Source organism: Homalodisca vitripennis, chromosome 1 (assembly GCF_021130785.1).
Source record: "Homalodisca vitripennis isolate AUS2020 chromosome 1, UT_GWSS_2.1, whole genome shotgun sequence".
NCBI lineage: Eukaryota > Metazoa > Arthropoda > Insecta > Hemiptera > Cicadellidae > Homalodisca > Homalodisca vitripennis.
In genome coordinates, this window is record NC_060207.1 from 130,373,002 (window position 1) to 130,396,730 (window position 23,729).

The window sequence follows — 23,729 nt, forward strand, 5'->3', positions numbered from 1 at the left end:
TTAAGAAACGTGGAAGCAGATTAGTAACTATCAACCCACTGAAAAGATATCAAAATTTACCTCTATGTCTATAAATTTGAGATATCGGAGCTATTTAGATTAATGAAATAATTTCCTTCATTCGTGTAGGCCATACAAACAAAGCTTTCCTATATGATAAAGGTATAGAGGTAGGGATTGATAATTACAATACTAACTGCTAGGGCTATTTCGAAAAGTGTACCAGTCAACGTAAGTAACAATGGGTTTCAATTAGCTGTATTCAAAATATAAAGTGTATTGAAAAATAATTACTTATAAGTAAGTAAATTATTGATAAATATAAACCCAATATTTTGTGCCATGCAAAAAAGAACTTGTATAGCCCTCTTCAATGATCTGTCATCATACTAATTCGTATTTACGTAGAAATAAGTCCCTATACAATGTTTTTTCAAGAAATTCTGCGTAAAACATAAACATGGATATAATGATGAATGGAAATCTGCTTACTCCCTCAGTGATAGTAAATATACGAAAGTTGATGTCTATGATTTAACTCATTCACAAAATGTCCCCATAAGCTATAGATTTTGTAATATTTCACTAAAACTTATAAGGGACAAGGTAATATGTTCCGCGAGTATATATACAGGGTGATTCAAAACTAAACGGCAATCTCTCGGGAGCTTATTCTATAGCTAAAAAACAAGTAAAAAAGTTCATATAACCATATGCCCGGAAACGCTTCGTTAGCGAGTTACGCCTAGCGAAAGATTTCGCCCGGATTTCAGAACCCTTGGTGAAGTCAGGCCGTATAAAAATGGTAAAGGTAGGTACAAAGATACAAATACGATTGTTTTTTATGTTTTTTTTATATCTGACAAATTTATTAAAATTCGTCCCAGAGCTGTAAATGTAATTACTTTCAGAGATATCTTACGTAAAACACAAGAATTGGTGCAAAGAAATAACACAATTTTTGTGTTTTAACGTAAGATTTACTTCCATAAATGTTAAAATAAAGGTCATTTTTTTCTTAAACAGATTTGTAGAACATTTAATTCTGAAAAGATTCATGTGAATTACTTAGGAAAAAAATTAATAATAGGTATTGAAATTTAGCTTTATTTAAAAATAAAACAGACGCACAAAAATGCATATTCTTATCTGCATAAAATATTAACTAATGTTTAGGTTGTGAGTAACAGCTGATCATTTATTCTAGACTGAACATTAACATAAAATGTATTTACCTTTATAAAAACTGTAATAATCACCTATAATAGTTGCTCAAAGTGTCCTCCGTTGTTAGCAATGCACGTTTTCGCACGACGAATCCACTCTTTTCTAGCGCGTTTCATAACGTTTGGAGCATTCTTGATAGTTTCTGCCGCCTCTGTAATGCGATTACGTAACTCCTCTATGGTGTTAATCCGTTTTGAATAAATAATTGACTTCATCCAACCCCATAAGAAAAAGTCTGCTGGCGTGAGGTCAGGAGAACGTGGTGGCCATTTTACTTGGTCCATTTCGACCAATCCATTGTCTACCGTATGTATCATTTAAATAGTTTTTTCACATCATTAGAAAAATGTGGAGGTGCTCCGTCGTGCATAAACCATGCATTTATTCTGTTTTGAACAGAGGGTAGGCAGGTTTTGTTCTTAAAAAATTTAAGTACGCTACTCCATTAAGTCGATTAGGGAGGAAAAAATGGACCAATCAAAATTATCACCCAGAACACCAAGCCATACATTGACTGAAAATGTATGTTGAAAATGCCTCGTCGCAGTTTCATGTGGGTTGTCGTACGCCCCAAGTATGGGTATTACGAAAATTTACAATTCCATTTCTAGTAAAACAGGATTCATCAGTAACGAGAATACGCCGAAGAAAATACTGATGTTGTAAAACAATTTCTTCTTAACCAGCGGCAGAACATCTTCCGTTTATTAAGATCTTGCGGTTAATAAGTCTTGAACACGTGTTATATGGAATGGGTACAACTGTGCTTCATGAAGTGTCCGCCATACGCTTGACTGGCAAATATTTAACTGACGTGATAATCGTCTGGTGCTTGTGGTTGGGTGATAATTCTACAGCATTTATTATTGCTTGTTCATTATTATAGTTCCTTGGCGCTACGTTGACGACCAGTATCTATTCGCTTCGGTTTAAAGCTACCAGTTTCTCTAAGTCGTCTCTCCACAGCTTCAAATGTTTTGCGATCAGGTGTTCTTCGATGTGGAAAAGTATCACGATATTCCTGAACTGCAGCTAAACCATTCTTGTTAACTTTGCCGTAAATCAGTATCATGTCCGTATACTCTTCAAACGAATACATACCATTTACATTATCTGCCATTATTTACTAAGATAATTACATACACTTTTATAAAAATATTTAATAAAATATTTTAAAAATAATCACAAGGATCTCACAAAATACAATCTTCACACGCCACAATACAAAAACCTCCATAAAGGTTATTCAAATATTACTTCATGAACTTAATTGTTGATCAGCTGATATTGCCAACCTTTGCAAAGAAAATATGACGATAAAAAGTGTTGAATAAATGATCAGCTGTTACTCACAACCTAAACATTAGTTAATATTTTATGCAGATAAGAATATGCATTTTTGTGCGTCTGTTTTATTTTTAAATAAAGCTAAAATTTCAATACCTATTATTAATTTTTTTCCTACGTAGTTCACATGATCTTTTCAGAATTAAATGTTTCTACAAATCTGTTTAAGAAAAAAAATGACCTTTATTTAACATTTATGGAAGTAATCTTAAGTTAAACACAAAAATGTGTTATTTCTTTGCACCATTTCTTGTGTTTTACGTAAGATATCTCTGAAAGTATTGCATTTACAGCTCTGGGACGAATTTTAATAAACTTTTCAGATATAAAAACATAAAAAAATCGTATTTGTATCTTTGTAACTACCTTTACCATTTTTATACGGCCTGACTTCACCAAGGGTTCTGAAATCCGGGCGAAATCTTTCGCTAGGCGTAACTCGCTAACGAAGCGTTTCCGGGCATATGGTTATATAAACTTTTTTACTTGTTTTTAGCTATAGAATAAGCTCCCGAGAGATTGCCGTTTAGTTTTGAATCACCCTGTATATATATATATATATATATATATATATATATATATATATATATATATATATATATATATGTATATGTGTGTGTGTGTGTGTGTGTGTGTGTGTGTGTGTGTGTGTGTGTGTGTGTGTGTAAATATATACATTATGAAAGTAATAAGGTCAAGAACTACAGAGATATAGAGATAAGATCTTTTTTAACTGCCTGAAGAAAAACAGACAAAAAATAAAAATAACGTTTGTTTAATATGGCCAAGAAATGCTTGATTACAATCATAATCATCGCTTATTTTCTCTCATAACTATTGGTTTTAGGCCCTAGGAAGACTGTATATGGAGTTTATACTCAAAATAATTATTCTAATAATAAAATAATTCATATCTAATGAAAATTACAGTTGTTTGCATTCACTGAATTTGACTTGAAGACTTTAAAATTTATATATGTCATAAAGGTAGGTGGGTGAGTATATAAAATTGATCAAATTGTACTCTTTTACAAGTACAAAACACCCAACAGTATGAAGTAAGATGCCGGGATATCCACCAAATATAATACCTCATGATAGCATCAGACTGTATTTGTCTGGATGACAGTTCAACGATTGATTAGTTTTGTTTATAAAATTTAGCTGTTAGTGTACAAAGACAGAATTCTAATCAGTTACATACATAAAGATAAACACAAAATTATTTCATCAAGTAAATAACAGAAAGGAATACTTAAATTTCAGTTACTCTCATTGAACTTTTTTTATACTGTTAAATCTGTACTGGCAAATTATTTACTGAAACTTACTTCAGTTATTAACTCTACACTAATTATTTCGGCCAATTGCAAATTCTCGCCTCTTCCCTACACGGCGGTAAACATTTTAGACCTTACAGCTTTTCTTCAGTTTAGAAAAGGTAAACTAAACTCTTTCTTTAATTATAACTTCTATTGTAATAATTATGATGTAAATTATGAACGAAAATATATCGGGTGCTCCCAGATTAATATGAAAAGTTTTCAATGTTTCTAAAACTATTTTTACATTTTACCTCTAATAGTACCATAAAAATATAAGTTATAATGTACGTTGTAAGTAAATAAATTAAAAATATACAATAAAAAGATTATTTCTAATATATATTTTAATAAGTAAAGTTGTAAGAAATTATAGATTGGATGAGTTTAAAACGACATTGGTTTAATTGCATACACTACCGAGATACTTATTGTAAATAATTCTACTTAACATACGTCAAAATGAGTTTTGTAAGAAACACATATTTACATATCATCGAGTAAAATTATTGATGTTATCCAATTACTACGTTAGTACGAGGGTTTATTTACTCCATTTTACCTTCCGCTCAGTGCAGATACTGAAATCTAACACTGTCAACATTGTGTCTGTTAACACTGTCTGAAACTCATCACTCGCATTTAATCAACCCTTCCCACAGTAGCTACGTTATGTGTAGAGTAATCGTTTGCTACACCACGCTTTAAGACCGTGTCTCCATAGATTATCCAAATATAGTATAGGCAAAACACAGTGATGATCCAAACAGATCAACCTATTTTACAAATACAGTACATTTAATATATAATATATATAATGTATTATATTTGTAAAATAGGTGGATCTGTTTGGATCATCCCTGTGTTTTGCCTACTCTATATATTTGGATAATCTAAAAGATAACTCTATAATGTGGAGTTCATAACATAATACATTTAATTAATATTAAACAACTAATTTAAAATTTAGCATTAAAAATTAAATGAGTATTAGTTATGCTTGGCGCAGTTAATTATTTGATTAATAACCAGTAATAATTAATTACTGGTTTTTGATTAATAAACGTGCATAATTATCTTATCAGTGCACTTTGAAATACATGATTCATATTGGGCGCACTAATATCGTAGCTGTCCAAAATTCGATACATAAATCATGTCACAGTGAAGGTTTGTAAGTAAACAAAGGTGGAGGCAATTTAATAATTACGTGTTATTAAACGATGTACAGTACAGTATGTTAGGATAAACTATTGTATTACTTTAATTAGCAATTTAACACGTTTATTACGATATAATAAGACGAACTTAAAATTTGATAAGATTCATAATTTTTAGGAGGGATATAATATTCTTGTATTACATCTATGATCACAATAAACTCAAGAATGTATGTATATACTTTCTGATATTGACATGAATTGAAACCAATATAGTTAAAAATATATAAATATTAAATTACAGAAATAATATGTTCTCATGTGTGAATAATATCAAATTATTTTAGATTCACATCCTTAGAGATGAAATGAAATGAAAAATGACTTTATTAGAGGCGAAGTTAGGACTATAAAGTCCTCTCTACCACTTAACCTCAACGATTTTATATATATATATATATATATATATATATATATATATATATATATAGAGAGAGAGAGAGAGAGAGAGAGAGAGAGAGAGAGAGAGATCAGATATTATTTTGACACAATAGGTTTAAAGTCGATTACTTGAAAAACTATGATAACGAGTGGTTATCAATATTATGTACTCGATACAAAATAATAGCCAAAAACTATTATGTTTAGTTCAATATTGTATTCAGATGGTTGTGAAGGGATCGACTGAATCTCTTCAAAGGAAAGATAACGTGTAGCCCAACCCTTAATTTCCTCTGTTGACCAAAGGATAAAGAAATCACTTAAATTTTATCTCTTGTGTATCACGTACTACAAGTCCTTCCTTCTTTCTGTCATTGCAGAATCTTTATTGGATTAACCTCTCTACTCAGCCATCATTATTTCCTAGAAAGTTATATCTGTGTAATAGTCATTTCTAAGACCATAGTATATATTCCTTCATTTAATACATAAGTGTTACATAAATATGTATTACTTATTTATGTCATAATAGACTAAGAATCTTTATTTCTTTCTTGAGTCCTATAATAACCGCTAATATAACCTAAACCCACGCATTATTAACCCAAAATATAATGGCGGGCGGATATAAGACATTTGGGATTTTTCAATGATTTCAAATTTTAGAATTAAATTGATTAGGTCATGGATAATAGTTTGTCGCATTTCTTGCCATTTACGAAACAAGAGGAATCCAAGAGTAAAACTAATACATAATTGATTCGCTAAATTAATAACTGAATTAAATACATTGTTCATACTTAATATCAAGATTGCAATATAGTAAAAGTTAATGCATTATGTTTACAAGTAAAATCTTCTGCTTTAATTTGAGTTAAACGTTTTTTTCAATAGTAATTTATTATTCAACAGTCAGAATAAATATAGATTTATACGTTATCTATACCCTAAGATTTCAAGTATTTAGTAAATTATAATTGAATGGTTATATTTTAGTTACAGTTATTGCTTTGAATCTATGATAACCGTAATAATAACCATTATTAAATCATTAAAAAGTTGTCAAAAACGTGCAGATAAACCAATAAAAAAATAGTATAGAGAGATTTTTTGGGCTTGGGATCTCTCTACAGTACAGATTTATAAAACTGATAATACGGTTCTCTGTATTTCAATGAAAAGTATGAAAATATAAATTAAAACATTTTTGACCTAATTTCAAGCATATATCGCTTTTTAAATAAAATTTATAGATTAAAGAAAACAGAACCATCAAGCTTTTGGGACTATACATTTATCGTTGGTTATACTGCAAGGATCCCATTCCTTTTAAAACGATAATTTTAAAATATTGCAGTACTTTAATGTGTAGAAAATAATTACTTTGTACTATTAAATCATATACGTGTCCTAAAACTTTACATTTGAATTTTTAAAATAAATCAAAAGTAACTTAATATGAGAGACATTCTTCATTTGTTTGAAGTTACACTCCAAAATTTGTAATAAATCAAAGAAATCTGTCTGTACAAATAGAAATAAAAATAATAACAGGCTATTAAACTTACGAAACTGTGAAAATATTTATTTTAAAAGAGTAATAATGAAATCATGTTACCAGTTATCATCAAAGTAGAAAGACAGTATGCTATCACTACAGTATAATAATCAGTATTTTATTTCAGTTACACCACAAAATGTCCTGGGTACTATTTGTTATTGTCACAGCAAACAATAATTTCATTGCCATGGAATTTTAAAGTCACGCTATTTTTCCTATCGAATTTTCTAAGTAAAATATAACAATCTCAAAATGTTCAATTATTACGTCATTTAGTATTTCATGAAACATATTTATAATGTTGCAAAATGATGTTTTTTCTCGCATCGTTTAACCTGATTTCTTATTGAAAAGAATGAAACTAAATGATTGTCTCCAAAAATAGAGTGTACTTATTGCCCCCTATTTTTAAACAAAACCTATTATTACTAATACAAGGAGTACACCAAAATATTGGGACTAAAAATGACATATGAGTGTGGTTAGTCTAACGTTACAGTAATTTTTTTGAAATAATTAACGAATTCTTTCATTACAAACTTGATATACGCTTTAACTCTGAACGTAGCCATTGTTAGAACATTATTAAATAACAACGATAGCAATCAAGTGATAATCGTATGCCTGTTCATGAAAATGTTTACATGGGCATTTATAAATATACTTGTAGATTTACTGAATGAGCATGAAAACATTAGGGCAAAAATATTTTGGATTCGTGAAAAAAGAGATAAATTTTATTTGCGATATATTACAACAAACAAACCCACATACTCATCAAAGTAGTCTCACTAGAGGTGATTATGATACGAAATTCCTAAAATTTACGTCGGTATTCAGCGACACATCTACTCATAGAATGAAATAAATTTTAGTAAAGCATAATGAGTTTTGTCTTTGAATGATTCCTGGTGATAGTTTGACTTTAGCTCCGAATATTTACCTAACTTAATTAGTTCCAATTAGTCGTATACAACAGGACGTAAAATAATGTATTGACGATAATAATTTCGACGACCTGATGATAAAAGGAAAGCTGAATTAAAATTAATCTCGTCGAACGGTCCACAGTATACTCTTAAATTGATGAGGCAATTACTTATTAAAACCTACTTCAGTATTAAACTCCGCACTAATTATTTCGGCCCATTGCAGTTTTCCGCCCCTCTCCTACACGCTTGGCGAAGCATAATTAATGGGATTAATTTAAGCAATTGAAAGAAGTCGTCATTTTAACCTCATAATTTTTTGTAAGTCACATTTTTGGTCCTTTATATAGATCTTTTTCAGTAAAACATCTTTATTATTTATCTAATATATTAGGTTTAGATTTGTTTTATATACAATATAAATATTATGATTACCCTGTCTGAATATTTGTAAGGACAAGATAAGATTATATCTGTTCGATAAAATATAAGTTTAATCAGTTAACCTTTATAGATATGTGAGATTAATATATTTAAAACAGCCAACGGTGCAACATAACAAGCACTGGGTATGTAATTCCTATCCCTGTATTAATTAATGTTAGTTATTGAATTTTTTAGGTATTAAGTATATTGAATGTAGATACAAAATGTATTGAATAGCAATCACTCATGCCAGTGTCTGCATTTTATCGCATTGTGTCAGCTAAATAAATTATTCCTATTCAATATATTTAGATATTTTCGTTAAGTTATTTATACATTATACATGAGACATGAATAAGTTCATTTCCCGAAACTAATTACGATTCTAATTCCGTGAACTATTTTTTTGATGACGATTTATTATAGTTGCTCCGAAATGATGTAAATAGTTAAAAATTATTTAATTAAATTTAAAATAATACCCATAACTGTCGTCTGACTCCTTCAATAGGCCTACAGGATATTCACAATACCGGAGAGTTTCTCTGTTTTCTATGCGACATTAAGTATAGTTATAAATTAAAATATTGTGCTCAGTTATAGAAGTTGGGTTTTCTATAAAATAAACTAACTGAATGTTTTACTTTCATGAGAAAATTATATATTATGAAACATTAGGTATTTATATACAGGCTAAAATACTTCAGTAAATATGTATTTTCATAATATGTATTTTCTTTGTCCGAATAAAAACACTATTATAGGCAAATTAAAAATATGCCTAGAAATATTAGTATAATACTTAAATAACATTATATATTGTAACATAATGCGGCTGTATATATGGTATATGCTAAATAATGTTACGGAGGAATAGCTTCTCAACCTACGGATATACATGAATTAACGAAAATGTATTAAAAACATTGCGACTTTTTTAAATTAATCCAAAGTAAAGATTTTTCTAAACACCATTCCTTGTACAACATTTAGAGGGTCTAGACAACGTCCAGGTTGAAAATATGTGTTTCGTGATTGTGACTGTTCAATCTTTGGCAATGTCTGAAGTTAAAAACATTTAAAATAAATTGTTCGTTACATTACAATCTAAATATAAAAATATTTAAAGTTTTGTTGCATACATATTGTAAAAAAATGCTACAACAAAGGTTTCAAAATAAATATTTTAATAAAATTTTACTGTTTTTAACCTTGTATTATATCTTGTATCTAAGTTACTTCTCTGCAATTTAGAGAGATGCGAAATGTATTTAACTTTAGCGTGGATCTTGGTGACGTCGGAAATTGTTTGGCGAATATAATATCCGGTGTCAAATGTATCTGACACTCAATCCTACTGTGTATCACACGGAAGTGATACAGTACAGTGATGATAACCTTTTGTCATGTGACAGTAAATATATTTGCTGTGATACCTGTTTTAACATATAATAGTATATAGTCCCTCAACGTCAACTATACTTATATAAAAGTGGTATTTTTTACTTAAATTTACTTAAAAGACGGGTAATATTACATAAAGAAAATACACATATTATGTGGGATTAAAATAAAGGAAACCCTTAATTTAAAAACAGATAAAAATGTTATATTGTTCTATTGTAATAAACCTTGTGGTGTTATGCAAGAGGGAGGAGTTATTAAGTCCTTACATATAACAGTTTCGCTTATCTAATATTTTTCCATTTATTTCCATACATTTTGTTATTTAACGGACAAGTATACGATCAGTAAAATATTTTTAAACTTCAACATAAATTAAGATTCTTGTTGGAATTAGAAACAACTTTAATCCAATACAACTAGTAATAATGTGATGATGGAATTCATATTCCATTCACATTCCGCTTTGAGCTCGAACAACCAAAGTTATTCATCTTTAGCTGTCGTAGGATTGATCTCTGAAGTCTACACCTACCTGAAGAAATCCAAGCTGATTAATCTTTGAAAGCAACTAATCAAACAGGGTAGAACAATGGTTGATGAATGTTCGAATTGGGGGATAAATTCGTGTGCGAGTTGTAATCCATATAATAATATATGTTTATTGCCATCTTACAAAAATGCATCAGCAAAGTCAAATATACACATAAGTGGTATAGTCTGCTGGCAATATTATTAATCCAACATATAAACATCTTTACCAAAAGTTGCCAAGAATTTCTCTCTTCCACCTATCTTCATACATAATAAATAATACAATTTCATAAATGATACAACAGAATAAACTTAGGTACTAAACAACATCCTGATCAATCCCTATTTCAAACTATTTAAAATAGACTGTAAAATTGTAAATAAAACTATAACCTATAATATTAGCACCTATCTAGAAAGTTAAAAACATTAAACATATTTGCAGTCAATTAAACTTTTTAAAGAAAATTTTAACAGTGTACGGAATGAATTTCATACAAGCGATTTTCATTAAACAGTTACATTTCACCATTAATAATTAAATCTACAACCTTTAACTACAGAAACTCCTTTTAATATTTCTTAATGATTTTGACCTGTAAAATAAGGGGATAATTCCTGCATTTTTATTATATAGACGCACTCGAACCACACAACACTTAATTCAATTCAATGAGTAAGCTGAGGGTTCAGAAACTGGCCTCAATGTAGATAAGGTATCTGGAGTTCTGTACCAGATGCGTGTTACTGTATGTATACATGAACACACTGTATGTATACATGAACACATTTACAGTTCTCAATTAGATTTTTATGAGATTCTAAATATACTTTCTTATGCCAATGACTTATATTTTGGCATTTTAGGACTAAAATTTTACATTGAACAATACAGTAAGCTATTAAACTTACCTGTTGCTGAATAGTAAAACATAAACGTAATATTGAGGGCATACTTTGTATTTTAAGCAGCAAATAATTTATGAGTTTTGGGTTTTAAAACTAAATGTTATAGGTTTTAGGAATAAATGACTTGTTCTTGTTGTACATAGGCTTAGTTAATAATAAATTAATACCTCAATGGTATTGCATTTTACATGATTATTTAAAACAGATAACCTACCTAATTAACATCTGTCTACTAAAACTTACACCGTAATGAGCTGCAATTCAACACTCAAGTTAAAATGTCTGAATGCAGCTTCCAAATAATATAGGCCTAAACCTGTGGGTCTACTCTTATCAGTATTGATGAATAACTATATAAGCGCACTAATATTAAATCTGCGGACGGGATCTTCAATGATTTGTTTTACTACTTGGTTATGTTTTAATTTATTTTCTACTATATAAAGAATAACACTTTTGAATCAAGTTTTTATATTTTATTCTCAATTTATTTTTTAAAGAAATGTTTTAATTTAACATTAAAAAATACTAATAATGATTCAATCCAAAAGAAATATAAACTACTAGAGTCACCTAGCGGTTGAAGTCTAAACTAACTCGTCTACTTCTATCTATTTGACAAGAACCGAACTAGCAGTACAGACGATATCTAAAATAATGAAATGTTACATAATTTGTTTTATAAACATTAATTATTTGATATATTTTTCATTATTAACAGATATAAACATGATTTGTGAATAATAAATATAAACATGGAGAGTCTTAGAGCTAATTAACATATCATTGAATATTAATTTTCATATAGTAGCTTGTCCTGTAAACAGCTTCTAAGTACAACACATTGCTGGAAAAGAGAATTTTGATCTTAATGGACAATTGAAATTAGAACGAATAATATAAACATATTCCTGTTTAATATGCAAGCGGGATTATTTTTAATATATTTTTCTAATATGCACAATGTATTTTTTTTCTATAAATGTTATATAATGTTTTTAATTTACTTAAAAAAGATAATTAACATTAAATTTTAATTCTAATTACTAATCACCTTAAAAAAATATACAACTACTAAGGCGTCACCTAGCAGTGTAAAAACTAACTCGGCCTGAAACCAGGTGGACAATGACTGTACTTGGGAATACTGTCGACATATACTGGGAATAGTAACACTTCTAGTTGTTATCCTGTCTACACCAGGTTACAGGCTGAGTTAGTTGGCATTAAGCATAGATGCCGCCGTTCTTGTACTTTTTTCATCTAATGTAACCAATTTTGATGTTTTAATAAAAAAAGTACCAAACCTTGGTAACATGTATTAAACGTCATTGTATTAGGAACTAGCTGTTACCCGCGGCTTCACACGCAATCTTTAGAATCGAAGTCCTTATATTACTTAGTAAAAGCACTTATATGTGCGGCCTCACAGTGCCACAGCTCATACTAGCATGGATGCGATTATTTATTCGGTTGTGTTGGCGCTGTGAGCACTCGGCTAATTCTGTGGCGCTATGAGCCAGGAGCCAGTCTCTACTTGGTAGTATCGCATAGCGCCACAATAACATTAAATAATTAGAATGAAATTATAACAAGTATACTACGTGGCCGCGTTATAAGTCTATAAAGGCCAGCCAACAGGCTAAAAGAAGAAAAAAAAACCTCCTATTGGTTAACATTTTTATTAAACAAGAACGTTGGAGGGGGGCACTTGATGTAGGGGAAATATTGCAAAAAAAGTTAAAAAGTGTTAATTTATGTGAGTGGCTAAACGAACAATTATGTTGTGACGTCGCCGTCGTGACCCATTCTTTCGTTTCACTTGTTACCTGCATCTAGGTTATGTTGATATGTGAAATGTATTGGTCCCAGATTTGATCATTACAGAGTTTGTAAGAGTTGTAAACCTCATTTCACATTTGATTTATTATCTCGTTTACAAATATAGCTCCAACAGATTACACGAGTTGATTTGTTGCAACATATTTCGACAAAATAAATTTAAAAGGTAAGTCAATAGGCTATAATATAGCCTTTATATATATGTTTAAACAAATATTCTTCACTTATTTCACATTATTTGTTCTGGATTTACAAATAAATACTTAAGGGGATTCAGCACCCTTGAAATGGTAAAAAAAATATTTTTTTACAAAATTTTTTTTTATAAAATGTTACTTTATTTAGTTATAAACAAGAAAAATATAATAAAAAAGTCGAATACTTGTTTATTTCATGTGTAATTGGCGTTATTCTAAAGCATTACAAGCCTCACCGCGCGGATGCAAAATGTAGGCTAGTGCAGTGTTTACTCCATTCCTCCTATGCAGTTGCATCTTGTTATAGTATTCCATTTTTATTATATTATATACTTGGCTTTGTTTACTTTGAGGTCTATGAGTCACCTGTTTCAAAAATAGCCTATAATAACAAAGTGTAAACAAATGATGTCAGTAGTTCTTCAGTAGATGTCAATGTAATCAGATGTGTTTGAGAGGTTTTTTATAATAGTTTTTATTAGTGAAACATTATCTACTTGTGTTACAATGGGTAGGAAAAGTAAGAAAAGGCTTGTGATGAGCCAGAAAAATAGGAAGAGTATTATGGAACGGTGGAAATCTACAAATGAACAGGAACCTAACCTAAACCCAGCTTTAGGCCAAACAACCACAGAAACTGTTTCTGAAACATTACCATCAAATCAAGGTAAAACTAGTGTTGATGAGGAACAAGCAGGAAAAAAAAACTGGATTTGCTCTATATCATAGCTATAATGATAATATTGATGTTGATGAAAATGCAACTACATACTTATTAGTTGATAAAGATCAGCTAACAGCATTTATATGCACATTTCCCTGTCCTGATTGTTTATCTGTTGGTAGTGTAGTTTTGGAGACACTAAATGTAAATGGGTTTGCCATTACTTTTAAAATATATTGCAGTGAATGTGCCTATAGCTCTCGGTTTTATACTTCGGCTAGAATACAGCAAAAAGCCAAAACACCATCGTTTGATGTAAACAGACGCATGGTTCAAGCTTTCTCTTCTATGGGCAAAGGACTAAGGGGCATTCAAACTTTTTCGATGTACATGAACATGAAATCCATTCAGAATAAATCTTATAATGCCCACAAGAAAGCCTTACTTCTATCAGCAACTCAAAATGTTGAAAAAAATCTTGAACTTGCGCGCTGCGAGGTTTGTAAAGCTAATACTTTATTGGGAGGTATTGATACTGATCAACCTTTGGAATTGACAGTGAGTTATGATGGCAGTTGGCACAAGAGAGGTTTTACCAGTAAATATGGGGTTGGCTGTTGCATTGAAATGAACACAGGTCTTGTCATTGATTTTGAAGTTTTATCAAAATACTGTCGAAGCTGTGACATAATGTCAAACAAACTAAAAGAAAAGCCTGCAGAACTAGAAACTTGGATGGCTTCTCACAAGCCGAATTGTGAAAAAAACTACGATGGATCATCTCCTATGATGGAGGTCGTTGCAGCTGAGAGGATTTGGTCCCGTTCATTGGCTCATGGGTTTCGGTATAAAACTCTAATATCTGATGGTGATTCAAAGACACTTGTCCACTTGAATTCACTAAAACCTTATGGTGACCTGGAAATTGAAAAGATTGAATGTGTCAATCATGTTTCCAAAAGACTAGGTACGGCTCTGAGGAATGTTGTCCAAGACAATAAAAAGACCGGATGCACATTAGGCGGTAAATCTCTTGGTAGCCTAAAAGACACAACAATTACAAAGCTCACCGCATACTACCGTAATGCCATTCAAAACAACATTGGCAGTGTTGAAAATATGAAAAAAGCAGTATTTGCTACTTTACATCACTGCATGTCCACCGACGATAAACCACAGCACATGAATTGTCCAGTTGGAGATGAATCATGGTGTTTCTACCAGAGAGCCCTTGCGAAAGGAGAAAACCCGCCATCCCATAAAAATAAAGTAAAGACTCCACTAAGGCAAGATGTGATTGCAAAGATTATGCCAATTTATCAAAGACTAGATTCTACAACATTACTATCTAGATGTGTTGATGGGAAAACTCAAAACGCAAATGAAGCTCTTCACGGTGTTTTATGGTCTAAATGCCCAAAAACTATATTTGTTTTTAAAAGTACCCTACTTATGAGACTCAGTGAAGGCATCTGTACTTACAACACAGGGTATCTGAAAACAGTAACTGATATCCAACAAACATCTGGCTTTGGAACCAGTCCTGGTACGAACACTGCGAAAATCGCCAAATCTTTTGACGCCTCGAGGCTTAGCATAGCAACAAAAAGGAAATATGCTAAATACCAAGACTACAAAAGGAAGAAAAGATTAGCAGTAATGAGGGAAGAAGAAAGAAGATTGGAAGGAGAAGGGACATCATATGGTGCAGGACAGTTTTAAGAGTAAGTCATATTTTTTAAATAGGCCTAGGCTAAATAAATTTGTAGCTTACCAGTAAATTAGCCTATGAGAAATTTTATAACCCATGAATATTCATTATATTGATGTATAAATGGTCTTTACTATCTATAAATCAATACATAATTGCATAAAAATATTTAACTGTACCAAAATACACAGTATTTAGATATCAATATATTGTCTAACTTTAATTGCGATTATCCGAAAGTTTATATTTTCTTTGTTTTCAGGAGGAAAATTGGATATTACTTGAAAACCGTTAAAGATAGATCCATGATTTTTTTGGTGAAACAATATAGTACTACAAGCTACCTTTTTATGTATTTTGATCAATATTGGACCATTGGTGTTTTGTAAAAAAAATGTTTTTTAAAATGTTGTAACAGTTTTTTTATGAGTTGAAAAAATAATTTAAAAAACAGTGTTTCTGTAGATACAATAATGAAAATACATAAATTTTTTGAGCATAAAAATACCTTTCATTTAACACCAAAATCATCTATTTTGACCAAGTAGTTTTTTTCAGAATAACATTTTTATTAAATTAACATTTTTCTGAAAAAACGTTATTTTTTTGGTAACGTTAAATAAAAAAATTTTTAAAAAAGCTTTTTTATGTATGTTAGGGCTCTATGACCAAACAACAATAAAAAAATTCCATGCAAAATTAAATATAAAAAAAAATGTTGCAAGGGTGCTGAATCCCCTTAAAATAGGCTGGCACTGCCTTCCGACACCAGTGTGGGCTGTGACATTCCTATCTTTATCTTTGTGAGATCCAAAGCTATAAACTTATAAACCACTATTATCTAGGTAAGGAATCCTAGATTCGTTTATTGTTCCAAAATACATATGTGAGCCTCATAATTCGTTGTGAAATTGAAAAGGAGGCCTACAATTAAAGTTAGGCGTATAGCGTCTGTTGCTTTAGTTCATTGTGGGTAAATAATATTTATGGGTAAAGTAGCAAATGTGCAATTTTATTTTAAATTACCCAAGATGAAAATATGTTAAATATATTAATACTTTGAGATAATGTTCACAGCATTATAGTAGTATTCTCCTAAGCTCCATAACTTATTTTTTAATAAATATCGAGATTCTTTGAGGTCAGTCTAGCCTACATTTTGAAATACTGATCTGTTACATGAATTCAGCCTATCTACAAGTTTGAAGAATTTTTTTGGCACCAGCAGTGTGAGCAGGATAGGCCTACTCTTAAGTATTTGATGTTGAATTAAACTACTTGCTACGTGTACAGTATTTGGTTTGATACAGATCTATGTTATTAATAACTTAATACAGGTCTGACCTTGATCTAATACTGTACAATGTTTTATGTATTAGGCTATAGTTCCGTATCAGGCTTCCAAACCAATCAAATTTAATATCAAACTAAAACTATCAATAGCCTATGTCAATTTCACTAAAATAATTGAAAAAGTTATTAGTTTGTTATTTTAAAAACTTAATGTTAATGTAGGGAATTGTTTTCATCTGTTTTGTCAACAAACAGGCTGCAGTAAGTTATAGTCAGTGGCAACCACAATTTAACCTAGGTATCAAATATTTATATGAAATACCTAAACTATTGAATAAAAAACATTCTAATTATAGTTATTTACAATTACTTATTACCAGTTCTTTTTAATTTATTGAATAGCGTTATTGGTTCAATTCAATTCAAACAAAGTAAAATCATGTTTACGGTCTTGAGTAAAGCCACAAGTAGAATGGAGATGTACACATGTTATATGTGTCACAAGCTGTTAGTCATGTTTATCCTTCAAAGTAGTAAAAAGTAGGATAACTGAATGTTACATGTTTTGTTACTGTAGCCTAGTCGGAAGCAGTACAATAAGTGGCTGCCACAATCAAGTCATGGGTATTAAATTATCAATTATTAGAAATACCTAAACTATTGAATACATATATTAATTCAAACAAACTCTCCAATAACATAAAGTTTTTGACGTGACAACGTCTTAAATTAGGTTGCGGCTCGGAGTCACTCATGAAAAAGTGTAACGCCCGGTAACGTTACGATGCCCGTCCTGTGGGTCCGCCGCACGGGATCCGCACGGGATAAAGCAGATAACTGTGGGTCCGCCGCACGGGATAAAGCAGATAACTATGTTTATTCGTGAAAATGTGGAGTGCTTAGATTCGTCATTTACAACAACTACAACAATAAAGGTAAATAATTGTACACTGATATTTCATTATCGTAAACTATGATTGATTGATTAATTGTTAGATTGACACAAAAGTTGAGAAACTGAGTTTATAGGTTATGTCATACTATTGACAAATGTTGATAGTGTTAAGTAAATTATTAGTTTAAATCACTCTGCAATCAATCGTAATTCAGTCGATTGAGAAGAAACAGCGCGTATTGCTAGTCAAACATTTAAAATAACAAATTATAACCTCTAACCTGTCATAACAGTGCGACCAAACAAACGAACTAAACCGACCAATCACCACGCGCGGAGTTAGAATTTAACTGTGTTTAGCAAGAATTTCAAATTCCAATTTTAGTAAATGTTTTATTCAACTTTACCATTTACCATAACAAATTTTAATTAATTTCAAATTATGTACAATGTTTTAGTAAACAAAATATATTTCTATAGTTAAAATTTGTGCAATTCTTATTTTCATTCAATTCCTTGTTCCTATTGTGCAATTTAATAATATTCATATCAATAAATATTCTACCGAGAAAAAGACGTTGTCACGTAAAATCTTCGCCCGTAAAACCGACTTTACAGGCAACCATAATTTTTTTTATTTTTGTGAGGCCTTTTGTACTCAATGAGTACATCTTCGGACTCACACAACTGAATGAAAGTAATAATAACAATAGTAACATAAACAATTTTGTACTAAATAAAAACATATGTCATTAAAAATACAAAGAGGTAATATTCTATGACAGCACAGTATGTTATATGTATATATAAAAATAAAGTTGATATTTACTTAAATCAAATAAAGTAACGGTGAATTTTGAAAAGGTCCAGGTTCGTTGTTTACCAGATTATTTTGGTTCTTTTTTATAAAAATTGTTTCATATGCATCAAGGAATTTTTTATTTTGTACTTCTTTTAATATTATTTAGTACAAAATTGTTTATGTTACTATTGTTATTATTACTTTCATTCAGTTGTGTGAGTCCGAAGATGTACTCATTGAGTACGAAAGGCCTCACAAAAATAAAAAAACTTTATGTTATTGGAGAGTTTGTTTGAATTAATATATCATTTCCAATAAGGCAAGAGCTTCAAGAATGTATTGAATACATTGAAAAGCATTCTAATTATAGTTATTTACAATTACCTATTTAAAGTTTTTTTAATAATTGAATAGCATTATTGTTCCAATTTAATACGCAGCCACCATGACATTATAATGAAATTTCTAAACTATCAAAATATAAAAACATTTAACCTAGTATAGATATTCATTATATATATACAGGGGTGCTGAAAAGTCCCGGGACGGTCTAATAACTTTTGATCTAATTACAATATAAGAACCAAAATTTACATCAAGCTTTTGCTCATATAAAACTATTATTTTATGTATTTCACCATGATATCCTGCTTATGGGGGACGTCCCGCTAGGGGTTGGTGAAAATTCTTTAAATAGAAGCATAGGTCTAGTCGTACATCAAATTAAAGCTCTTTTAATTAGAAACATTTTGGCGAAAATATGACGTAAAACAGTTGACGCAATACAAAATGGCGGACACTCAAAGATTATAAAATACAGAATTTTTTCAAATGCAAACATTCTGGTTGTTAGAGAAAACTGAGACACTTAATCTTTTATTTTACTTCTTTTACTTCAAATCACTTACCAAAACAGTTATAACAAATGTTTCAAAGTGTTTGCCTTTAGTTTGCTGACAATATCCCAATCGATTGTAGAACGCTGATATATTTCTAATTAAAAGAGCTTTAATTTGATGTACGACTCGACCTATGCTTCTATTTAAGAATTTTCAACAACCCCTAGCGGGACGTCCCCCATAAGCATGATATCATGGTGAAATACATAAAATAATAGCTTTATATGAGGAAAAGCTTGATGTAAATTTTGGTTCTTATATTGTAATTAGTTCAAAAGTTATTAGACCGTCCCGGGACTTTTCAGCACCCCTGTATATATATATATATATATATATATATATATATATATATATCTTCAATAAGAATAGAAAAGAATAGAAGAAAAGAACATAAAAATTCTCTATATTTCGTCTTAAGACATTTTCAAGAGATATACAGAAGGTAAATAAGCAAATATATCAACAAAAAATAATAAACAAAAGAAACATCATATGTTAATAAAAATAATTTTGAATTACGTACAAAGAGTAAATAATTTTGCTTATTACAAGGAAATAAGCAATATATGTATATATATATATATATATATATATATATATATATATAGAGCCGCATGTGTAACTCACTCACTCACATATAAAAATTCTATCCTACTTCTAGAAGGGCTAGAAACTTGAAATTTGGCTCACAGCTGGCTTTTTGCTGTGTAACCATCGGGAGATATCTGAAAACCAGTAAATTTAAATTTTAAACTCCTAAAATAATTATTAAAAATGTTAGAGGAATTAATAAACTATTCCCATTTGTTCACATGTTTTTTACAGTATTATTACAGATAGTGAGACTCAACTCCTCTATGCTGTATCTCCACCAGTTGACCCAAAAACGCTCACATAGTTAGATTAAGCATATTTTGCAAAATTTTCTATGCAGAACTTTCATAAAAGACAATAATAGTGCCCGAAGTACAGGTTATAGTTCAAATCTGATTCCAAAATCAAATACTGAAATAAAATTTTCTAATACTAGTAATGGGTTGAGTTACTTTTTGTTGTATATCTAATGGTTCATCAAAAAAATGGGTACTCAAACTCAAAGTATGGTTGTATTTAAACCTTTCAACCTGGGTTAACCATTAACATTAATTACTGATTATCCTTGTATATCAGTTAACCACTTCCAAGTTTAACAAATATCCTCTTTTGGCTTTTACTTCGACATGGAAAACCCATGCATTCAATACCTATCACAGGTATTATGGCTGTTGTGTTAATACTTAAACTGTATTGTATACTAATAACTTGTTATTATTAAATAGGTTGGAAACATGTGAAGGAGAGAACCCTCAGGACCATATATGCCTTAAGTTTGGATTATTATAAGTGATGGAGAGCAAGTTTGGAATTAAATGCCAAAGCACAAAGGTAAATGACTTTTATCTGTATGTGTGATCCTCTTATATCAAAATATAGTTTTAGATTGCTAGATTTTCTATTTATGGCCTAGTTTAATGCTGTGGGTGATTTATGTTGTATTATTCAAGTTCATAAGAGCTGGATCTTTTAAATCATTACTTTGTTCTTAAATTATTAAATTTCTTTAATTTTTGGATTACACATAGAAAAAACAATAAGGTTTAAAAGCTGACCAATAGCAAATTTGTTCCACTGCTCAAAATGTATCACGCCATTAATAAAAACTCCACAGATACACTACTGTGTTGATTTTCATAACTTCACAGTAATTTTCCAATTTAACAATTTTAAACTGCAAATATCTTCTTTAAGCGTAGTTTGAACAAAACAGTTTTGTTCTCAAAATTATTAACCTATTTACTGCCAGGCCAATAAAGTACGAAACTGTGAATATGTTATGTGTCAATAGCTGTGTATTAAGCCTTGGAACATTATCGTACAATTTTAGTTGTTTTGGAAGTAATCTTGAGTCTGGGCATTGGGCTTTTGAACGTTTGCTACAAAATAAGAGTAAACAAAATTTTTCTTGGTATCAAATCTTTCTGTAATATCTTAGGGTATTGAAGATAAATAAAATGCTACATTATTGAATATAAAACCATTCTTATTATAGTTACTTAAAATCTATTTAATGCAAGCTGAATTTAATGTATTATAAAATTAATTCAAACAATGTAAAGTCATTTTTGTGGTATTTAATAAAATAACTGAAACTAAAATGGTTGTGACCTTTATTATTTGTGTCACAAGCCATCAGATACATGTTATTTAAAATAATAAAAAGTAAGTTTTACAAGTTACTTGTACACACTTATATAGTTTTTAACTCATCATTAAATTATTACTTTTTAGTCAAAAAATAACAGCTGAACTACTGTTACTGTATACTATAATATGAAATATCTAAAACATAATTCGGTTAGTTATTTTGGTTTGTTTGGTAGTTTAGATTTAATCAGAAATATAAATTATTCTATAGTTATGGTGGCCACTTATCTTAATGCAGCCAAGACGGTTCATGTGTAAACAAAAAGCAGTATAAAACTTACTTCTCAGTATTTTAAAGGGTGTGTATCTGACCGCTTGTGACACAAGTTACAAAGTTCATCACCATTGTAGTCGCGGCCATTACCCAAATACCACACAAATGATTAATCAATGTTGTTATAATACATTAAAAACAGCTAGCATTCAATTAATTTTAAATAACTGTAGAAAAAATGCATTTGAATTCAATGTTTTAGGTATTTCTAATTGATAATTAGGTTCGTTGATTTGATTGCCTTAGTGGCCACTTATCATACTGCAGCCATTGAAATGGCTATTAAAGTAAATATTACAAATAAATGCTCCATTTATAGCAATAATAACACTCTGTTGTGTATAGGATAATGTATTTACAATGTATCCGAGAACTTTTATACATAAATAAAATGTGATTGTTAGATCAGCAACACCTGGGACCCGGACAGTATTTATACAATGTAGGCTATGTGTATCAAAATACAAAAACTATTTACAAACATATTTTTATTATTGGTTATGTAATTGCTTAGCTATATCTCATAGTTTACATTTGTACTTCAATGCTTAATGCGGATTGTAATTTATTGCAGATGCCTTGCTGTATTGAGAGAGGAACAGATAAATGCTATGCAATCATTGAATTTTCAGATGATGGTATTTAACTTGTACCGAAACTTTGGTTATTTGATGATGCCTGTGGCCTAACTATGTGAATCAACTAAACATGAACAATAGCTGCTTACAGGACATAGGTAAGAACAATTGTAGAAACACTACCATATGAGTTTTGGAGGAGTATGGGATAATGTTATATACATTTCTTTTGATAATTTGTTAGTTAAAACACACACACTACTGATTCACGATATCAAAAGAATATTTTATAAATTCAATAATACAGAGACTTCTATAAAATCTTTTGGATTTTTCATTAATTTTAATAACATAACTTCTAAGTAGAACTTGTTTACTAATTTATGTATTTACTTTACATGTGCAATATGTTCTGTCTGATAAGTTTGAAATGGCTAATGGCATTACATATATTAATGCTCCTTCCATTAGCCATAAAGAACCAAGTATTGACCTCATAAGATCAGCTGATGATTAATGTAATTAGTCATGTACACTTTCAACGTTCTCTCATAGATTTCACTACTTTTTACACCATTTGGAACTAAAAATATCATCTCTGGCTATTGTTCTTCTGTGACACAATTCTTCAGAGGACTTGACAATATCGATTACATTTGATGTTATCTTGACCAAATACTCTCGATTAGCTTATAAGAATAAAAGTAGGCAGATGCTAATTTAATGAACTAAAATTATTTTATTAAACTATATGTGTCTGAGATAGTAAGAACAACTTATTGAATGAACTTACTTATCATGATGGCCTCTTAATATGCTTGAACGTTTGGTTACAGAAAGGAGAGGACCAGTAGCAGCATCTCAAAAGAAAGCAGTAATTCAAATATGGGGAAATTGGAGTAAATGTATTAATCTAGTTATTTATTGTATAAATAGAAGTTAAATTAATTTAAAAATTGTTTTATTATATTCATAGTTTATTATTTTTAATGCATTTTATTTTTTCTTGTTAATCATACATATTTCAATATATAAAATTAAAATATTTCATAGTAAATTTTAAAATGTCT

At 29.9% G+C, this 23,729-nt stretch overlaps 1 long non-coding RNA gene across 1 annotated transcript; it reads left to right on the forward strand.

Moving 5' to 3' along the window:
* Positions 1-13,118: 13,118 nt before the first annotated feature.
* On the forward strand, positions 13,119-23,559 carry LOC124371294. The gene is made up of 3 exons (XR_006923238.1): positions 13,119-13,268; positions 22,656-22,817; positions 23,496-23,559. It is a non-coding gene; the product is annotated as an uncharacterized LOC124371294 (long non-coding RNA).
* The last annotated feature ends 170 nt before the right edge of the window (positions 23,560-23,729 follow it).